The sequence below is a fragment of the Zonotrichia leucophrys genome, chromosome 9 (genome assembly GCF_028769735.1).
Source record: "Zonotrichia leucophrys gambelii isolate GWCS_2022_RI chromosome 9, RI_Zleu_2.0, whole genome shotgun sequence".
Taxonomy (NCBI): Eukaryota; Metazoa; Chordata; class Aves; order Passeriformes; family Passerellidae; genus Zonotrichia; species Zonotrichia leucophrys.
This window is the reverse complement of record NC_088179.1, coordinates 7,425,329-7,446,451: the sequence shown is the minus strand read 5'-3', so window position 1 is coordinate 7,446,451 and position 21,123 is coordinate 7,425,329. Positions and strand designations below refer to the sequence as shown.

The window sequence follows — 21,123 nt, the reverse complement described above, 5'->3', positions numbered from 1 at the left end:
CCAAGCCATTAATAAATCTGTGTCCTCAGCTCTCTGCTGGTACATGGTACACTGCAGGCTGCTGTGCTCTGATGCTAGCAGCACTCACCTTAGCTGTGACCTTCCATTCAAGGACAGACATGAAACCAAAAGGAGAGGGGCAGCACTGAAAGAGGGTGACATACATGAAGGTGATTTTATACAGCTTAATCAGACATGATTCTTGATTCAATCTAATTTGTCATTTTTTTTTTATATGGTGCTAGTCTGCAATACATATCTAATATGGTTCAAAATTAGTAGTACTTCATCTATGTTCTTTATTATAGATAGGTAAATAAAATTCCCTCTGTTTGCTTTTAGGCAAAGTTATTCTGCATCAACTTTACTCATGAAAAGACACAAATATTTCTTCACTGAGCTCTCCAACAGTCCCTCAGTGTCCAAGACCAAATGATTTCAGTGGTCCTTTTGAAATATTAGATGTATTATCCTGAAGTATTAAACTGTAGTAAAAATTAAAGGTGATGGCTTTATTCAGATCTGTATCAGGAAACGCATTAAAACCTTGGGACCTGAGAGGGCCAGGTGTGCCTAGGGAAACACAAGGCAAAGCTGATCTGGAACAGTTGGGGTCTTTTGCTCAGCCCCTTTTTCCTTTAAATCCTTCACTGGGCAGGCAGTGACAGGCCCTGCCTAACAGCAGAAGATGACAATCCCACAAGGATTTGGGGCAGAATAAAAGGAATATCTGGAAATGTATATGTCACCCAGATCTGCAGCATGTAAGAGAATTGATTTACTGTCCCAGCAGCTCACAGAGGAGGAAGAGTTATTGCTCAGACAGGGAACTGGAGCAGAAACAGGAGTGACTTCCTTACAATCCCACAGGAAACACACTATTTAAGCAGACTGCAGCATCACATTCCATTGCCAGGTTAATTTTACAGGAAGATTAGAAGTTTAGGAGCTCCCACAAGTGTTTGCAGCAGCAGCAGCCTAAACCTTGTTCCCACAGTTCTGTCCCAGCTGAAAGACAGGTAAGCATAAAGGATCTGAAGGGACTTTCCAAAGATTCAGGCATGGTCAGCTGTCAAAGCCCACCAGTGAAAATGAAATGTTTTCCAAGATTGCAACAATACACATGGAGTTGGAGCACAAAGAGGACTGAGGGGATTTAGGGTTTGGCAGATATGAAGCAGAGAAGGAGAAATTAATGTATCTGAACAGACCTAATTCCTGATGGATTTTTAAAACTAGAATTCAATCCACATTTCTTAACAGAATTAACATCATCCTACATAGATACACAGATAATACATAAATTTTCCTTCAGTATTAACAGAAGGGAGTTTACCATCAGCTTTCCATCCTCCTCACCATTCCTACCTCAGGATTCCAGGCAGTGTCAGTGAGAAGCCTTCTCCATTTTTAGAAAATATCACCTGAAAAACCCAGAGGGGAAGGAGTTGAGAACACAATGATAGGAAGAGAATGAAGAGCACAGTGGTGCATTTAAAGACTTACTTGTGATCCCCTAGTGCCACCTTTGGTTGAAGCTCACCAAGTACCAACAAGCTTGCAGTCATTCCCAGGAGAGAATGAAGTTTCATTTGCAGGAACACAGTTCTCCTGGATTCCTCATCTTTTTTCAGGAGAAAATCAAACACTGAATTTTTCTACTATAGAAACTGAACTGTATCTCCTATTCCCCTGCTATTTCTGAAGTTCCCCCAGAAGTGTTGGCTGGAAGAGGCTCACCTGATTTTTGTGACAGCATTTCCATGCAGCATGGGGAAAAGGTACATGCATGGAACCTGCTTTGAGAGCTTCACTCAGCAATGTCTGAAAAAGGAGAAGAAAGGACCAAAAAACTCTGTTGCTGTTTCAGTGACCAGACATTCCCTGTGGATTTTTCTGTGCTCTAGTCCATCCTTACAGCCACAAGGCTTTTAGCCTGTTGCGAGGGATGTGTTAAAAGCAGAAGATTGGAGATGAGAATTATAAAATACCCTCAGTAGCCTTGCAGCTGGGAGTGACCCTTGCTGAACCAGTGTGAAGAGCAGGGACCTCCAGCATGGCCAAGTGAAATGGTACCTCTCCATCCTTGGCAGGATCTCCCCTGCCTGGGTGCTGCCCTGGGATCCCCACTCAGGGAGGTGACAGAAATACATTCACTGTCTGTGTTTTAGCTGTGGGCTTGGAGCTGCCCCAACTGCTGATCCCTGCTGGCTCTCACAGACCAAACCCTCACAGCACAAAAAATGCTCCAGGAAAGTCAATGGAACAATTTTAGCAGAGTTTCAGCAATTTGCTGTTGCCAAGAATTAGGCCCAGGAGCATAACAAAGACAGTGGTTTAAACCCATTAATAAGAGTGCACTTCCACCACCTCTGCTGTAGTGGTGACTGACTGAAAGCTATTCCAAACACACATGTAGGTGGTCTGCTCCAGGATGCAGAAAGCAGAGAAGAAAGGGAATTGAAAAGAAAAATTAAATAGGTTGATATAGATGTACCTATAGATAGGACGAACATGGTACATAAAACATATGCAGATGTGTGTATATATATATATATATATTTATGCATACTTGCAAATATACCCACCAAATATAGATTGGTATAAATACAAATATGCATACACTTGCAAACACAAGCACAGAGGAGAGGTATACTCTTGTTTCAACAGGATAGAAAAGGCTAAATTATAAAGCAAGCCAAAAGCTTTCTAGTACACAAAAGTTACCCCTTGAAATATCAAGCAAAACAGTCATCAAGAAGCTCATGGATCTGCCAGCTGCTCCTTCAAAGCTTCAAGTGAACAACTGCTGAAAGAGGCCCTTTAGGCTTCCTTCCCTGCTGAGAATCAGACAAACCTCAGGTCTAGAAAGCTTCAGTAGTCAAAACCTTCTTCTGTAGGGGAAGTGTTGCACCACTGAAACAAATGGATTTACTGCACTGCTAGTACAACTGGATATTTAGGGAGAATTCACTTTTTCAGGGCTGTTATCCACCACGTGTTGCCAGAAACCAATTTGTGGTTTTTTGCAAGAATAGTCATATTGCACCATGGGGTTTTCCGACAGGGTTAAAGAGTCAAGCAACAGCTCCTCATCTTTCTTCTTCTGATCCTCCTCTTAGCATTTTTAATCCCATAGTGAGGAAGAGGAAGTGGAGCAGAAAAAAGAAGTGTTCTGCCATACTACTAGTGTATGGCAGAATGTCATTTGCAGAATGTATTACCTGTAAATTAGCAAAAAATGGGATAGCACTATTCCAGGTATGCCTTTTCACATCCTGACAGAAACAACTTTGCCACCATTTTAGTTCCTGGCAAATTTTCTTTCTATTCCCAGACTGATGTCCTTTGCTTTCCCTTCTCTGGAGGCAGCAGTTCCATTGTTCCTGGTGCCTCACACAGCTCACATCCACTCACTTCCATCTGTTCTCATTCTTACACAGCATTTCTGCAAAATGTATCCTAAAGAAGCCTCAGGCTATTTTACTTGGTGCCCTAGTAATGATGTTCTCTTATGTGAGCACTTGAGAAAGATGACAGGTTGACTCTAATCTACTCCACGCAGGTGCCATTTGAATTTTAATTATCCCCAGCTAAAAATTCTACTTTCAGGCCATCCTTCTTTATATATGAATTTAAGATGACAATTTTCATATGAGGAGATTCATTCCTAGTGACTGTAGACAGCTAATAGAGACATCTAAGCTAGGATCCTAATCAGCAAAAAGAGCAGGGTATTTATCTCTCTCCAGAGACTGTGAGCAGGGCTCAGTTAAAGGCCTGAAGCTGACTCAGGAGAAGCCAGGCTGTATTCTCTGCTTCTCATTTACCCAGGAAGAATCCTGCTCAGGAGTTGTCCCCTCAGAAGGAGTTCTTGGGGAAAATGGAGCTCCAAGAGGACACTGCTGCTGTCAGCAGCACAATATGATGGCTGCGATGTCATGTTTTCAGCTGCAGAGTGACACCTTTATCTCACCATTCTCAAGTTCCCACATTTGTGGGAACAGAGCAGGGAATTCAGAGAAGCACAACCTGCAGTGCCAGTAAAGCCCAGGGTAATTCAGATACCATAAAACATCTTGTGTCCCTCAGCCACAGCCAGCCACTCCAAGGCACCTTGCACAGACTGTAGCCCTGCAAAATGTGGTCATATCCAGAGCTGAAATACACTATACTAACTATTGTCTGCTTCAGCTTAGGGAAGAATTTAGGAATTTTTATTTCTTTTTAACTTTATTGTAAAGGTAATGCCATTTCTGTTAATGATTCCTGCACTCTAGTCAGTATTAAGTATCCAGCTGTCACTGCTAGATCCTGTACATGAAATACAAGCAGAAAATTAAACCAGTTTATAATAATTGATATTTCCAGACTATAATCTTGGCATCTCTTTAAATCCATTCAGAATTGTTTGCGACCCGTTGCTGAATATGAATGGGCTGTTTCACCCGTGAAGGATGAGTGCTCAGTTCCTTCCCTGGTTATGAAAGATCCATAACTCACAAAGGCTACAAGGCCAGAGCAAGTGGCAAAGATTTGTCTTTTTTTTTCTCCAAGCAAGTCAAAGAATCATAACCACACTTCATGTATGAGACAGTCTATTTGTTCATCTTTGCTATGCTCTTTTAAATTAAGTTTTTTAAAAAGGGACAGAACACTTGCATCAGATAGTAAACAGAAGGCTGGTGCTGGATAATTAGTACTTTGGAGCTTGTTGGATAAGCCAAAAACAATTTTAAAATTTTTTAAATATTGCGTTGCCAGCATTATTTGGGTTTTTCTTTGGGGTATATTTTCACCACAGTGAATAACAAAAGTAATACTGAAAGAAATATTTTGTTTGATTAGACATTAAATATATTGTTTCATTTGGCACCATATTTATCACTTAATTTTCTAAAAAACCTCAAATTTTAATCCAACATTCTATTTTAATGATTTGATGTACATAGGAGATAAAAACAAATGAAGCTAAGCACAGCAATGTGAATGTCAAAGGACACCTGAGCACTGGCACAATCATGGAAGGGGAAATAAGCACAGGTGTAGAAGCAGAAAAGGACATTGACGCACAAAGTCAGGTTTCATGCTTGAGTTTGAGGCCCTGCTTCCTACCCTGACTCTTTGGTCAGCTCCACCGTGACCCACCACAAAGCACCACATCACCTTACAGGACCTTACCCAGGGATGCTGAGGGATATCCAGCCGCAGTCTGGGATGGAGCACTGTCCCATCCCCCACGGTTCTCTGGGAATTCACAACAGATACACTCTCTGATAGTGCAGACAGCCCCCTGCACAATCACAGCCCTCTGAAAAGAACTGCATGGAAATTCCACCCCTGCAATAAAAATCAGAGGCAGACATTGAATTGTACTTACCAGACACTTCTGACTTTGCATTCTACCCAATAATCCATTTCTGCTGGAAGTATTTGGAACATGTCAAACATCCAAGAGCTGCAAGACACTCAAATTTATTTTGTCACTCTAACAGGTTTCCTCCTCCTCACCAATATCTCTGCTCCAGCCTTTCTCTCCCCAAACTGCTTTGGACCTAAATGCTGAACCCAAAAGATTGAGTGCTGGATTTAAAAATAAATATTATGTCACTCTGCAGAGCTAGAAATGGGAGCCTTTCCCTCCCGTGATTAAATGTTGCCAGCCTCCCCATGGGTTTCAGTGTATTTGTTTCCAGCCCTGAAGATTTCAGGATTGTAAAGTGACATTTTAACTGTTCTTACAGGAAATGCATATTTCTCATACAAACAGGTTTTTAAACCTCGGGGAGCATATCCTGAAAGGGTATCCATGGCTCTTACAGCACAATAAATTGGTTACTGTTAATTGCACTATCAGCTGTACACATCAACCAAGTCAGCTGCTCCCTTGTCTGGCAGAGACGGGTCCTGGCATTGGAGAACATCACAGGTGATTTCCTTGCAGAGCTTCACAGACAAGTAAGTGTTCCCATAAAATATTAAGGTATTTGTCAAATAGTTTACTTCCCAAATAGTCTATTAGATGTAGCAATGGAATGCAAATTCTTTTGCCAGTAACAACACTGAAAAGAGCATTGGCAAATCCGTAACCTGCATTTCCCCTTTATTATTTCATCTATTATCATTTCATCATTAGTAAATTTGGAAAGCTTTTTCACTTTAAGAGAAGTACCTTTATCTGATTCTTGCTCATAATTAGTTTTAAAATTTAATAATAGGAATAGAAAAACATAAAATTTTCAATTATTAGAATTATTAAATATAAAAATATTAGAAAAATATTTTTACTACATTTTATGCTCAGTACAAGCAGAACATTGGTAGCATAAGCAAAAAGCTCTCAGCTCAGCACAGTTTTTCTGTGTGCAACAGAATAAAACTTAGTTTCTCATAGTAAAATAATTTTCTTTATTAAAGGGTTGTGTCCTTTACTGCTGCCAAAGAAAATATCAAATAGATGAACTCTTTCTGCTCTCTTATCCCTGGGCAATAATAATTTGTGTTTCTTTCCTCTACCTAGCTACTGGTTTCCAAATTCTAAACCACTACTCCAGCTAAGTGGAATTCAAACATGCATTACTACAAATAAAATAAAAATGTTTTGCTATAAATCTCTTTCGTCTGCCTTCAGCTTCAAAGGACTTGGAGTTGGACCGGTTTTACCCTCGGTTCCCAGAAGTAATTGAGATCTGTAAGTGCCCTTCAATTCCTATAATGCATTTATATTAAAATTATACGAGATCTCAGGTTGCTCTGTGGAAATGTTTTAGATCTGACATAACAAACATCAGCCAAGGCAGTAAGCACAATCCATCCTGTTGCTCTCTGCTGCATGCAGCAAAAATGAGAAAAAATATAAACATAAAAGATATAAAAAACATTTCAAAATTCTTTAGGCAACTTTTATGCTTCTACCTACTATTAATATTGTAATTAAAAATTTGTTTGAGCTAGATATTAATGTTGAATTTTTCCTTTTTTCTGAACCAACTCAGATTGTTAAGCAGAGCTAATTTTCTATTCATAATTACCAAAGAGAAAAAAAAAGGCAAAAAAGTCAAAGAACTCAAACATGCCTTGCAAGATATTTTGGGAGTTTTCCCAATTAGTCAAGGATTTTCTCAATATAAACATTCGGCCCTGTCAAAAAGGAGAACAAGTGTAGGATTTGTATGTACGTATCACATATAGAACATGAATTTCTGAGGGTCTGTGCCAATATTATTTCTAAAGCCCGCTGAGATTTCTAGGGGAAAAAAAAATATTTGCATCATAATTTCTGTATTTATTTCCTTTCTTTATTTCAACATGAATTATAAATAACCATTAAGATTTACAGAACTCCTACTTTTATGGAATGCTCAGTCTCTAATAAAAACTAGAGTCACTCTAGATGCTCACTGTGAAAGCTCCCTATTTATCTCAGTAAAATGTAGTGGAAATGATCATAGGAAAAGGTAATTATTATTTTTACTTTTTTGAAATTATAAACAGGAATGTGTTATTTCCTATGAAATAAAAAACTTGTAAGAATTTTCATTAGTAAAAAACCTCCCAAGATGTAAGCTTGGTAGTGAAACAAGGTGTTCAACATTTACATTCTTCCCTCCAGAATGGATTTCTGAGTAGAATATTTTTCAAAGTTACACCAGATATCAATGATATCAGGCTTAGGTCCTAGAGCTGTAGGCTGCCATGACTTTTACAGAATGAAAATTATTGTTATCTGTATGTACTGGGAAGAATTAAGAGTCTCAATTTACTTCAGGCACCGCTTGCCAGATTTCCAACACCAAGAGTGTAATATTTTTTAGGTGACACATTTTAAGCTTGTGGGTTTGAAGAAACACATACATCAGGCAAACAGGCACATAAAGTAGGGCACACCTTTCCATCTCATTAGAGGGCTGTATTTCTGAATCCAAACACGTCTTCCTCCTGTCATGCCTCTTCTTAAGATAAATATTCCAGTCATAGTGAGACAAACAGTTCCTAAATGTGATTTTCTTCAAATCAAAGATGGTCCACATTGAAGTTCCAGCTACAAGCAGCACTTCTTTATGAGGATGTTTAATTCTTCAAGAGCCATCTGAGATATGAATGTGATGAACAAATGACAGGAGAAGGTTTTTGTTAGTATATAAACACAATAATTAAGAGTTAACTATGTCTAATTTTCTTCCAAGCATTTCCAGCTGTTTTACTGAAAGAAGCAAATAAAGATGTAAACATGAAAATTTCTTCTGCAGTCTTGTCAGGACTTGGCATTTCTATTTTTCTCCTTACCATTTACGAACAAAATTACATTTGTGAAAAGTAATGAATTAATTTAACACTCAACATCCATATTCTCAAGAGTGAATTCTCTCAGGCACCCTCCCACCACCACATTGACTGACACTGTGTCCAACAGCCCTGAGCAGCCAGTTGGGCTCTTTAATTAGGCACTAAATATCCCTGGATCTGGTTGTGTCAGGATTAGAGGGCTGAGGGTGGACATCCATCCCATCATGTCACACACAGCTTGATGTATGTGCCAGGCTGCTCAGCTGTCACTGAGCTGGAGCTGCACACAGCCCAGCTGGATGAACCCATTCCATGTCAACACTACCAAGCAAACCCATCCTCACTGGTTTGTGCACAGCAATGAGTCTCAGTTCATGTAAGATGTATTTCTTATTTCCTAAGAATGCACATTGCTAATTATCTCAGATCACGTTTTCTGCACTACTTCGCCAAAAGGTCCTTGTCTGAATTGCATCTGTCCCTCATCTTAGCATTGCTTTACTTTTGATTTATATTCACATGATTACTGTTATGATTTTATATACACATATATAAAGCATAAATGTTTTACCAGCATAAACAGCACCATTACATGCTATATTTATTACATGAGACACTCCATAATTGATTGCTAAATGCTACATAGTTAAATTTTCCTTTCCCTGAACAGAATCATGACGTTCAAATATATATTTAAAAATAGAGTGCTGCCAATGGCTTTAAATAAATACCGTACAGCACAAAATACTCATTGCAGGCATCAGCTGCAGTTTACTTTTGTTTAAGGCTGTTTAAGCTTGTTTTTAAAAATACAAGCAGTTTTAAAGGAATTAATCAATTTCCCAAAGGTTGTTTCCATACCAGCCATGACAATGATAAGCTTAAAACATTTTTAAAGGATTTTACGAGGAAGTTTTATCATTAAAAAAGTAAATTTTGGCTGTTATTGTGATAGTCTGAATATCAGACCCATGTACACAAACACATCAGCTCACAGTGTTCATACATTTAATTTCAATAATCATCCCCTAAATTCTGTACTCTTTTCAGAACAAACAATTGGAAAAACGCAAAGAACTTAATTCAATTTCAAGCCGTAATTTTGCTATCAAAAGGTATTTCTAGACACAAACACAGAAGAGGCTATTTGTGCCTTAACTATTATTAGCATACAGTAAGGTCTCACCTGCTGCTTGTAAGTAGGAACCTGTCACAGTTTGTACAATTGCTAAGGTATACACAGAAGGGAATTTCCATATGATTCAAGCACTTCCTTTCTAAATTCTCTACTGTATACTCTGTAAATCCCATACTATTGCTCATTAAGGAATGCTGTAGCATTGCCAGAGGTGGTAGCTGTAAGGAAGAATTGTTTATGCAGTGCAGGAAATTAATGTAAAGGTTTCCTAAGAGAATACTCATCACTGGACTTGTTTAGCTTGTTGTAATTATTCTAAAGGGTACTGAAACAAAGGAAGGAAAATGTTTGTTTCATTTTGTTTTGCTTTTCTCTAACAAAAAAGGGGGAGGGATGAGAGTTACATTAATTACTTGAGATATTTGGTATATGAAATTTATTTTCTGAACTGCTGTGCACTTTTTAAAGTTAATTGTGCCATAAATCAAAACTGCATTATACATTTCAAATGTCTGAATATGCTCTGAGTGCAGACTATAAAGGAAGTTTTTCGAAATCTATATGCTGAGCCAGATCTATGAATTGATCCCATTACTCTAAAGATTAGAGTTAGTTAAAGGTATGCTTTTTAGTTTGTCTGCTAGACCTTGTCAGACAAACTAAATATTATGTGTATTGCACAGATCCCAATTAATGCTTCCCAGATATAAAGCAGGATTAGTTTTCAATTGACTGTGCAGATTTTGCATCATCATTTGAGTCCTCTTGCTGAAGGCTGTTGTACAGATGCCTCACTAGAATATATCCAGTATTCTATTCATAATTCCAGTATTCTATTCATAATTCCCTATGAAAATGTGGGGAAGTGCAGGGAAAGAAATCAGGAAACAAGGGATGATTTGCAATCAGGGTGCCTGGCATCTGACACAGCTGAACACCCAAAGCTCACTTGTGGAATTAGCCTGATCATGCAGCATGGGAATTTCCAGCTGGACATCCCAACCATTCTGAACTACTTTAAAATAACTTTCCCTCTTGAGAAGCAGAGATTCAGTCATCAATATTCATTTCTTTCAAAGAAAAAACCCCGTCCTTGTTCCCTGAATGCTCCCCTTTGAAAGAAGAGGGAATATCCTGTCTGAGAGACCCACACCAATCAATGTCCTAATTAGTCAGGATTCTTTCATCGAAAATGATTTTTTACTTTAGAAATGTCATTTCTTTAAAAATCAAAGCTTCTCTGCAGAAGTGCATTGCTTTCAAATAATTAAGGTCTGGCACAAATTAACTCAGGCCTGTGATTAGCTGAGGGCCTAATGATTGAGGCACTTCCTGAGGATGTGGAAGATCCTGGTTCCAACCCAGCCTGCCTGATTCAGACCAGGAATTCCAACCCCACAATCCCTCACATCCCCAGCAAATTCTTCCCCTTTTGCTCTGGCAGTCAGTCCCTCCTTTATCAAAGGACATGTCTTTGTACAAATAGAACAACAGCAAAAGCTTTGGGAGATCCATCCCAGCCTGCTGTAAGCAACAGCAGTGCCCTGACTGGGGCATCCATGCAGCCCATGGATGGATATGCAAGGCTGAGACAGCATTCAGCTGCCCAATTAGGGGACTCCAGTGCCATTTCAAACACCTCAGTGTCAGCCATCTCTTCTGCAGCTATGACAGAGTGAACTGCAGGCCTGGAGGATGACCTGTGCCCAAATGAGAGAGTTTAAGGCATCTCTCATGGTTATGTTAATTCAGGTAAATCTCTCTCATGTAAATGGCCAAGCCAAAACTTGAATGTGCACTGCCAAAGTCCTCTGTGAATAAAATGAGTTGGCTGAATATCAGCTGCTCTGAATGAGCCTTCTCTCAAAATCTCAGTTAAAGTCTTTCTCTTAAAATCTCGGTTAAATTTTAGATAGTTTCTTTTTTAACGCCAATAATTTTCTGCCATACAAGAACTGTTGGTCTGCAAAGTTAAGTCTGAGATAAGTGCTCAGGGTGTCTCCCAGTGTGCCTTTGTATAGACAAGAAGTGAAGTTAATAGCAACACCCTGTTTTTCAGCATAAGCTACTAAATATTGTCAAGATAATTCTAAGGGAGAAATCAATCCCATACCCTGTGGGTATGTAAGTCTTGCAGTCTACCCAAAACTGAAACACATCTGGTTTACCAAGCCAGGCTGCATGTGTGCACTAATAATAGCTGTGTTTCACTGTCTGACTGGCATCTACACTGTTTTCTCCAGGAGAAAATTACCTAAAACAGCGTGTCCTTGAGAACAAAGCTGCTGCAAGCTCGCTATGGGAATCCTATGGTATAGTTTACTACCATTTGTGTCATTCTATTTAATTTGCTATTTCTTCCTTCCACCATGTGGGTAATAATCACAGCAAATTGATTCCCATGAGTTCCTTGGACAATTAAAGCTATTTGGTTATTGCCACCTGCCTGCTGTTTCCATTAATGCAATTTTCAGGACTTTTTTTTCCTTCCTGCTTCTCACCCCAGTAAATTCTTTGCCCAGTCTTGACACATTGCTGTGCTGCAATTAGAGTTAAAATGCTATGGAAGACATCTGTCCCTGAATCCAATCAGTCACACTTCCAAATATTGCTTTGTCATATGCAAATTTAATTTTGGGAATTCATAAAATTTAGCTTTTTTTTTTTAATACACAGTCTAAGGGAAACATACATCTACTGATATACTATTTTTAATCAGATTATGAATAGCTTGGCTATTATTTCTGTAACCATTTGTGGTTACAATATATTTGTGATATTTACTAAATTGCCTGTTCTAACTTCTCTGTTAAATACACGTATGAGAGAGGAAAATATGTGCTGTATTTATCTTTGCATGTGTTCGTTTTTCCTGTTTGTCATGTCTTTAACCTTTTCTTTCTTAGAATGTTTTGGCTTTGCTCCTCTATTGCTCTAGTTCACTATCAGCCTTTTCAGATCTGCATTCTTAAAATAAGAACTATGCCTTGTGTTGTGATCTCTCTTTCTTTCCAAGATCAAACTGGCCACTGACTTTTGTGGAGAAAAAAGGCAAAAAGCAGGATAAGGTCATGGATCATAGAAGTAACGATGAAAAAGGGAAGAATGAAATGAAAGGTCTCAGTCCCAGTTCTGTCAAGGAAAATTGAAGTTGCGCTTTATACAGCAGCTAGAACAAGAGGGAATCTGAAACTTATTTCAGCTTTTAAAAATGCAGTCAAATAGAACTAGATTTCCTTGTTAACCTTCTTTAACTGCTACAGTCAGATCACAGAATCACAGAATATTCTGAGATGGAAGGCACACACAAGGACCATCAAGTCCAGCTCTTGAGTGAAGAGCCTGATGCATTTGCCGTTCATAGCCAGAGCTCCTCACACCAAAGCATCCAGGTTAAGAGGTTGCAGTGGGATATACACATTGCAAGAGTCATCCTTGCATCAATCTGATTATCACAAATAGCTGATCAACTCACAGACTGATGGACTCACTAACTTCTCACTGAACAAATACGAGCTTATACTGTTCTTCACTTTGTAGGTGGCAATGAGGAAAAAAAAACTATGAAAAATAGCCTTGATTTTACCCATTGCTATTACTCTTTTTTCAGCCAGTCAAGTTTGTACATGAAGATATTTAGACACACAACCTAAGCACAAACGTGGATCCAAGTTAGCAAATTACAAACTGAACATGCATGTAGGAAACAAATTGGATCAGCAACAGAGAGAACAGACATGAAGTCAATTCCAGCTCTGTCCCCCAACAAACATGGTAGAAATATGGTGAGCAAAAGAAGCACCAGAAGTCATCAAAAAATCCCTAATTTAGGAACCCAGTTTCTAAAAATTTCCTTTGATTATCTATCTAACGTTCCACTAGATCTTAAACACCAGGGTAGAATTTCCAGCCTTTGCAGGTCATTTAGAAGCTTAAGGGATTGTTAAACCAATCGTTTAAAATGACATTTTCATTGTACAAATATTTGTCTATTAAATAGGCTGTATGGCACAGGACCTGATCAGCCTTGGCAGTATTACAGGTTCTTCATACACTGCAAACCCCACTGTTTCCTCATAAAGCTGTCAAGCCTTGCTTTAATGAAACATATATAAACTCAATGATGTTAGCCATGTCTTGGCAAGTTAATTCATTTTGGTTTTTTCCTGTTGAGTTTCTCCTATTAGGACTTTTATCAATTTATCATTTTAGGAGCACCACAGCAGATCTCCTGCTGGCACTGGAATACAAAATCGAAGAATAAGTTTGATTTCCAAACAGTCAAAATATTTAGATATGTAAAACAACCTCTTGATCGACCATTATTATTTTAATTTACAGACAATGAAAAATTAGGAAGCTTTATTAAGAACTATCTCCAAATTGACCCTAAACCTCTTTTTGAGACTTCTTACCGTCCCATGAATTGCTCTCTGTGCTACATAGTTTATAATTAGAGCCAAGGGATTTCACCTGACATGCACATCACAGTGTCAGGGCCTGAATGATGCAGGAGATAAGAAGGTATTTCATAGAATGGTTTCAGCTGGAAAAGACCTCTGAGATCACCGAATCCAACCATTCCTCCATTCCCTGCTGAGCCCATCTCTAAACCACATCCCCAAGTGCCACATCCACACATCTTTTAAACACCTCCAGGAATGGCAGCTTGACCACAGCCCTGGGCAGCTCTTTCCAGTGCCTCACAACCCTCCCTGTGAAGACGTTTCCCCAATATCCAACGTAAACCCCCCCGGCACAGCTTCTTCACAGAGTCCTATCTCTTCTCACCTGGGAGGAAATCAACCCCCACTGCTCTATACCTGCTTGTATTTGCAGGAAACAGTGGAAACATGAATTGAAGCAACCAAGTTTTTTCATTAGAAAAATGTAAATACACAATGTTTTCAAGTGTACAATGAAAACCTGAACATTTGTCCACTGAATTTATGATGAATGCATTAAATTTCCTTGAAGATTCTGAACAGACACATTTAAACGTCTGAGGTAAACAATCAAGTCTGTTCCCAGAAGAATTTGTAAGAGAAGTGAAAAGCCACAAACAACCCAATGCATTAATTCTGTCAAGTTATTTACCCAGTTCCGTTTACAATTCTAGTTCAGTTTAATTGTCTCCATAGAGAGTTTTGAACTAAAGAGAGATTTTTTTGTCCAAAAAGGAGTTTGCATATAATCACACTGGACTTTTTTTTCTTTGTCCTCTTTTTTTTTCTGTTGGCCCATATGAACAAATAATAACTACTCCACACAGAACAAAAAGAAGACAGAGAAAGGAAAACAAAATGGGGCAACCTGTGTGCTCCAATGCTGCAGGTATCAGGGAAGAGGGCCATAACCAGCAGTGAGGTTCAGAGAGAAAGCTGCTAGAACTGATCTTATTTTTCTGCCAGAAGCATGACTGAGTGAAGGAAAAAAAAAAAACAGAGTTAGCAATAAACCTTCCCTCATTTTCCACTACCCTTCAGGAGATTACTTTGATGGGAATTAGAAAGCCCCCTGCAGGAAACTCTTTAGTTCTTGTTAAGTCTTTGCACAGCATGTTTGTTGGAATGGAAAGCTTGTGTTTGATGCTGTTCATCACTGTTGCTGCTGATTTTCTGAAGTTAGGAGACATCAGTCTGTTTGCGCCCCTTTTGAGAGCTGCCAACGTGAAGATTTCACATGAGTTCCAAGCTTCTGGCTGCTGTGTTACAGCACATCCCCTTAGGCAAGCCTTCATGCCAGGCTGAACAAGTTTCACATATCAAATGCACATTTAAGGATCTTCAGTAGGTGAAACTGCTCTTCCTCAAAGTGATAGCATGTGCTTGTGCTAACATTGGTCTAATTGCATTTCTAGATTGTGTTTGAAAATCATCAAGGAAATCTTTTCCCCTTTTGGGCAAACTATTACAGTTTCTGCACCCAAAGGGGAATTCTTGCCCTCCAACAGAGGCAGGATAGGTTTGTGGATTGCTCTTTATTTGGGCTTTTTACTATTTCCAGGGTCTACAAAACATATGTGTGTGGGTACTCCTGTTACGCAGAATAATAATTTGCTACTATAATAGAGCGCTTCACTAAAAATTCAGAGGCACTTCACATTCTTTTCTCCTCTTTTATTTAACAGTTCATCAGGGTTTTGCTCCCCTAAAATTTGCTGAGGTAGAAGCATAAACCAAGAATGCACTCTGCAATTCCCTGCCTTTTTCAGTAAATGACACTTTCTCCTGCTGGAGGCATAACTGTGTTTACCTTTTAGTTCTTCCCTCCAACCTTTGCTGTGTGGAGTCAACAGAGTTTTGTTCCCTGACCTCTTCTCCTTTTGCTCTGTGGTTGTAAGTGTGTTCAAACAAAATCAGTCTCCCTAAGACTGTCATTACAAAACCAACCTTTGCCTCTTTGCTACTTTTCCCTCCTTTCACACTTCTGAAAATTACAGAGAGCTGATAAAGTCTGAATCGCTTTCATCACTTATCAGAGGTTAAAAAAATGCACGCTTAATAAGGCTTCACCACCTCCCTTGGTTTCCTATTTCGCTCCCTTTACCCAAGCTGCCTTTGTATTAAGAGAAAAACTGCTCTAAACCTGTCCTTTATGTCTACCAGATCCTATTATGTACACACACAAGGGCAGAACTTCAGTGAATCCGGATCTCTTCCCTTCCTGTCAGGGTCTGCTCTACTGTGGTTACCAAATTTGGTAGCCTATCATTGTACACAAAGGCACAGGAGTGATTTCCAGCTGGGAAGGGCTTAGCACATCCCCTCCTGGCACAGGCAGAGGAAGGAAGGCTTTTCTCTAGCACACCTTTGTGAAGGCTTTGCCTGCAAGGCCCCGGAGTCCTGGCTGCACATGGAGTTAATTAGCGCTGTGACATCTGCACCATGTCCAGCCACTGTCCTGACAGCAACATGTGAGCAAAACCCTCTAAACATCACCAGTGCCTTCAGCTCCCATGCCAAGGAAAATCTGGCTCTCCTCATGGCTAGTGGCAGATTTTCCCATCCCTTAACCTTTCCTGTGGATGAATTCATACAGCATACCCTGTTAACAGATCAGCTTTCATCTCTCTGCTCATCCCTGCTCACAGGCACAGCAATTTCTCTTTTAGCAGCTGTGAATTCAGCACCTCTTTGATCCACAGTCATCCTTAGCACCTAAATGTTAAGTGGCATTAAGAGTTTGAGTCAAAAGCATCAGTTTTCAGTGGTTTTGTGACCAGCATGTCTCAGGTGTTCAATATTTTTCTGCAGAGGATTTTTAGGTCATGGATTCCTCTTCCTACTGGTTCTGATCAACTGGAAAAAAAAAACAAACCAGGACCTGATTTATTGTGTAGGTGGAGGTTACTGTGATTCACCAGATCTATTTATCTGATCAGTCCTTTTTTTTGTGTATGCCTGGGAAATAAAAGCATTTGTGATCAGATAGGTATTACCACCATTATTTATATTTACACAAATAGAATGCTACACACAACACCACAGACCCCCCATGGACACACACTGATTTCACACACATTTTCCACACATTTCTATTGGCTCTGCTTGAGACCACATATTAAAACCCACCAATCTTCCCAGTAGACTGATGAAAGCCTCAGTAAAAACAGCTGCATTTCACATGTGGTTTAACTTAATGTCTCATCCTGAATGTTTAACTCTAGCTGGTAATGCTACTTTTTAATTTTCACAGTCCTCTTTATCTTCACATTAAAAGCAAGGCATTCAGCCTTGAAAAGCACAGGAGAATACAATGAGACTGGTAGCACTTCATTTCTGCAGTGTCCAAAATCACTTTTTTATTGCAAGGAACATGAAGAGAAATTCATGTTTGATAACCTGTGAGCACATAAACCAGTTGCATAGCACAGTTAAACAATGTAAACAAACACCAATCTGTCCACACAGGATTGCCTTTCATAAAAATGAAGCATTACTAAAAGTAGGTAGCATTGCATGGGTTTTTTTCAGCTTGAGTCTAGTATTAAAAAAAAAAATGTAAAATGCATCTCTCCTCCTGGCTGGGCCTGAAAATAAAAGCTAGAAAACTATTTACTAGAAGCTGGACCATGCCTTAAAACCAACAGACATGGATCAATTAGAGGGACCCTTGGGTGGGTAGCAAGGGACTCTTAGTTTAGAAGACCCTTCTTTTTGTCCCCTGAACCTGGGATAAGATTAAAGATCAGTAATAAACTTCCACAAGCAAGGCCACAGTCAGTCGTGTCTGTCCCTCCTGCCTGAATGACTGTCCCAGACACAGACATCAACGCCACCTCTCCTTTTTCCTGGAAATACACCTCAAGCCAGGGAGACCTCTGCAGGTGACTTCAGTGCAAGCTGTGCCAGAATCCCATGGCTTGAAAGGTCACAACTTAGAGATGGCACAGGTTTGTGTCCATGGTAATACATGACACACTTTGTCTTGGCCTTAACTTTGAGTAAATCAATGAGATCAGAGAGAAGATATCACCTTCTGGAACATGCTAATTGTTAAGGCTATATGACACTGCTGAACAGGCTCTCAGGACAATCCATCCTTCACCAAAATCAGTGGCAAAAGTCCCTCTGACAGGATTATTGACTCCAGTTTCTTCAGCTCTAAGACAATAAGAACTTCAAGCGCTTCACAGAAAGCCCTCCTACTCTCTTTTTAGGAGGAGGAATAGAAACCATCAAATTCCTTTTGTGATTCCTGCTATTTTCTCTTCAATCTGAAATGACAGGCCTTATCACTTGGGAGGTTCACTTTGCAGGGAGCACTATGTGCCCATTACACCTAATGCTTAAGAGCTTTTCATTTCAAGATTCTGCAAAATGGTTTTTCCCTAATATTGCTAAGAACAACAGCAAATCATAAATGTCTGGACTGTGTGCCGATGAGAGGATGCAGAATAAGAGGATAAGAAAGCAGTTTGCAGCAGAAGGTAGTGACACCAGCTCACAGCACTCAAGCGAAAGACATTCCACAGAGCAGAGCCCAGCTCAGACAATTAACAAAAATAGATTTCATTGCACATTTCTCTATGGCAAACATAACATTGGCACACGTCGTTACTGGAGGTTTTCTATCCTGCTGTTCATCTTACAGGAGTGGTTCACAAATCCTAAACAAAGAAGCAGCTCTGAAGTCAACATTGTACAAACTGATAACAGCAACAAGCAGATAGCCAGAGCACAGAGAAAGCCTCATTTGGAACTTTTCTATAACAGCCACACTTAGTAGGGAGTGATGCCCATCCACTGAGGTTTGGTTCTTTACCCTTTCTCATGAACTGGTGTGAGCCATACCAGCAAAACCTCATCTGCTGGGGCACACTGTGCACCTCCTGGAAAACTCTGGAGCTGCAGGGATTCAGGGAGCCTCTTGCAGTGCATCCTGAGCCACTCTCAAGAGAAAGCAGGATTCCTCATTCATTTTCACTCATTACCTGGGCAGCACAGGTGTCCCAGTGACTGTCCATCTGAAAAGACTCCAGGCATTGAAGGAGGGAAGGGCAGGAGAATTGGACAGTGTTTTCCCAGGACACCCCATAAGCTCCTGCAGTTACAGCTAGGCAATTTCTTGGTAAAGTGCCAACTGCCTTTGACAGCCTCAAAGGTTTTTTATTCCATTAATTTGCCTAATTGTTTTTGAATGCACTGTAATTAATAGAGGGAATGGACAACAGGATTGGCAAAAGGTCACTGCTGACAACTGCCTGAATCCTTGGTGGGCAAAAGAAAAGAATTTAAGAACATTTTTCTCTCTGTCCCCGCTCCCCATGTGAAAGAATGGATTAGGTCAGGCTCACTGCATCTTCTCCTCTCTTCCTGTGAAGGTGCATAATAACTAAAGGCAGTCAACCTTAAAGCCCAGCAAAAGGCCATGTCTGATTCTCAGCTGATGCATACTTCTGCATACTAAAACTAACTCCTGTGGAATTATACAAAGATTGAACCATCCTCATCCCAAGGTCAGAGTTGCCAGCCAGTACCATCAAACCATGAAACCCAATTCCCTGGAAACAAAAAATAGGACAGATCACCCCCTAGACTGTTAAAATTTACTGATGTTTCAACAGCAAACAAAAAAGTGGCAAAGAACAAAGGGGAAAAGGAAAGAAGTGATGTGACTAAGTGCTCCCAGTGGACCTCTGCAAGTAAAAGAAGAAAGGCAAAAAGACCAAGAGGTCACTAAAGTGCATGTGATTAACATAATCAGTGTAAGACTGGTGTCAGCAAATTAAAAATAGTCCATAACCCCAGGAAAATGTGCTCAGGGCAATTCCAGAAAGAGCCACAAGGTATGAGATGTGAGACTTTGGGATGAAGCTCAGGCAACATAACTTGTAGTAACTGGAGAATGTGTGCAAACAAGGTATGGACAAATCCTTCAGCTGGGTTTCAGTCATTAGTTGTCAAACTAAGCATTTAACAGATATTTACGGTATGCAGAGGTACATTCTAAGAACATTCAAAGCCATTCCCTCTCCCATCACCTTTCCTGCACACTTCCAGTGACAACAGGACTCATCCCTGGACATGGTTGCTCCGGGGAGCTCTTGAAGCACAGAGACTGAATTCCCACTTCAGTGGGAGAAGGGCTGGATTCTCTCAATCCTTCAGGCATTCAGTGAAGCAAAGCTTTGGCATGAAGAGCAATTCCAGGCTTGGAAATAAGGTAAATTTTTTACCAACATACAGGAGCACACAGATATATCATGTGAAGTAATGTTCACCATTCAAAACTTTTGGAATCAAGCAGGATTGTTGACTGGGTTATTTTCCTTTCTTACCTGTTTCTACCTACCTGCTATTAAGGTATCTGAGGAACACTCTAGTATGTTTTGGGTTTTTTCAAAGTCTTCAAAGCATTTACTTTGTAAACTAGAGTTACTATAATATTTTAAAATTTTATTAACCTCTGCAATATCAATTAATTACATTAGACTTCAAAATATGCTTCTGTTCTTTGAAATGAATCCTTGAAAATTACCAAAAAGAAATTCTTCAGAAAAATTTAACCTCTGCAGAAATCAATTACAAAAACAAATTCTAGGGATGGTATGTGAAACAACCCAATCTCTGGTGCTATTCTCCCTCATCCTTCCTTAGGTAGCAAATCAAAAATCTTTGTGCAAGAGGAAAACAAGTTATTGGATACCTTCAAAGAACTATTAAAGATCAGGGGTCACTGAAAGGACATTTTCAGATGACTTCATATTTTTTAAAACCTGGAAATAGGAAAATTTTTGCATCCAACAGGAAAGAAGCATCAGGGCATTTTGATTTGGCTTCATGGCATTTCAGCTGTGGGACTGACTCTACCTGCACACCCTCTGTGTGTTGGTTCAGGAGCCCCCTGAGCTCAGGGCTGAGCCCCAGGTCCTGCCTGCTCTTGAGTTCAGGAATATATCCATTAAATTTGGATCCATCACATGCCTGGCCCTGACAGGGCAAAGATGGATCCAGCTGAGAAGCCAGAGTCACTGACTGACCCCTGGAACTTATGAGCTGCACAGGAAGATGTAAAATCACCTCTGAAGGCTGTTGGCTTGGTTTACCATATTAAAAATAAATTAAATTAGCAGCTCAATAAACTCAGTTGTAAGCTGCAGTTGTTAAGCAATTCTTGCCATGGGGCAGCAGCCTGAGGGAAATGCAGCCAAGCAGTGCTTCAGCACTCTTCACTGAATCCTTGGCACACAGGAA

The 21,123-nt window shown here is 39.8% G+C and overlaps 1 long non-coding RNA gene across 1 annotated transcript in view; it reads right to left on the bottom strand.

The window, feature by feature from the left end:
• Positions 1-7,380: 7,380 nt before the first annotated feature.
• LOC135451659 (uncharacterized) overlaps positions 7,381-21,123 on the bottom strand; it is a 173,413-nt gene continuing 159,670 nt past the window's right edge. Inside the window, exon 3 of the long non-coding RNA XR_010441392.1 lies at positions 7,381-8,089. This is a non-coding gene — a long non-coding RNA (uncharacterized LOC135451659). The remainder of the gene's footprint in view (positions 8,090-21,123) is intronic.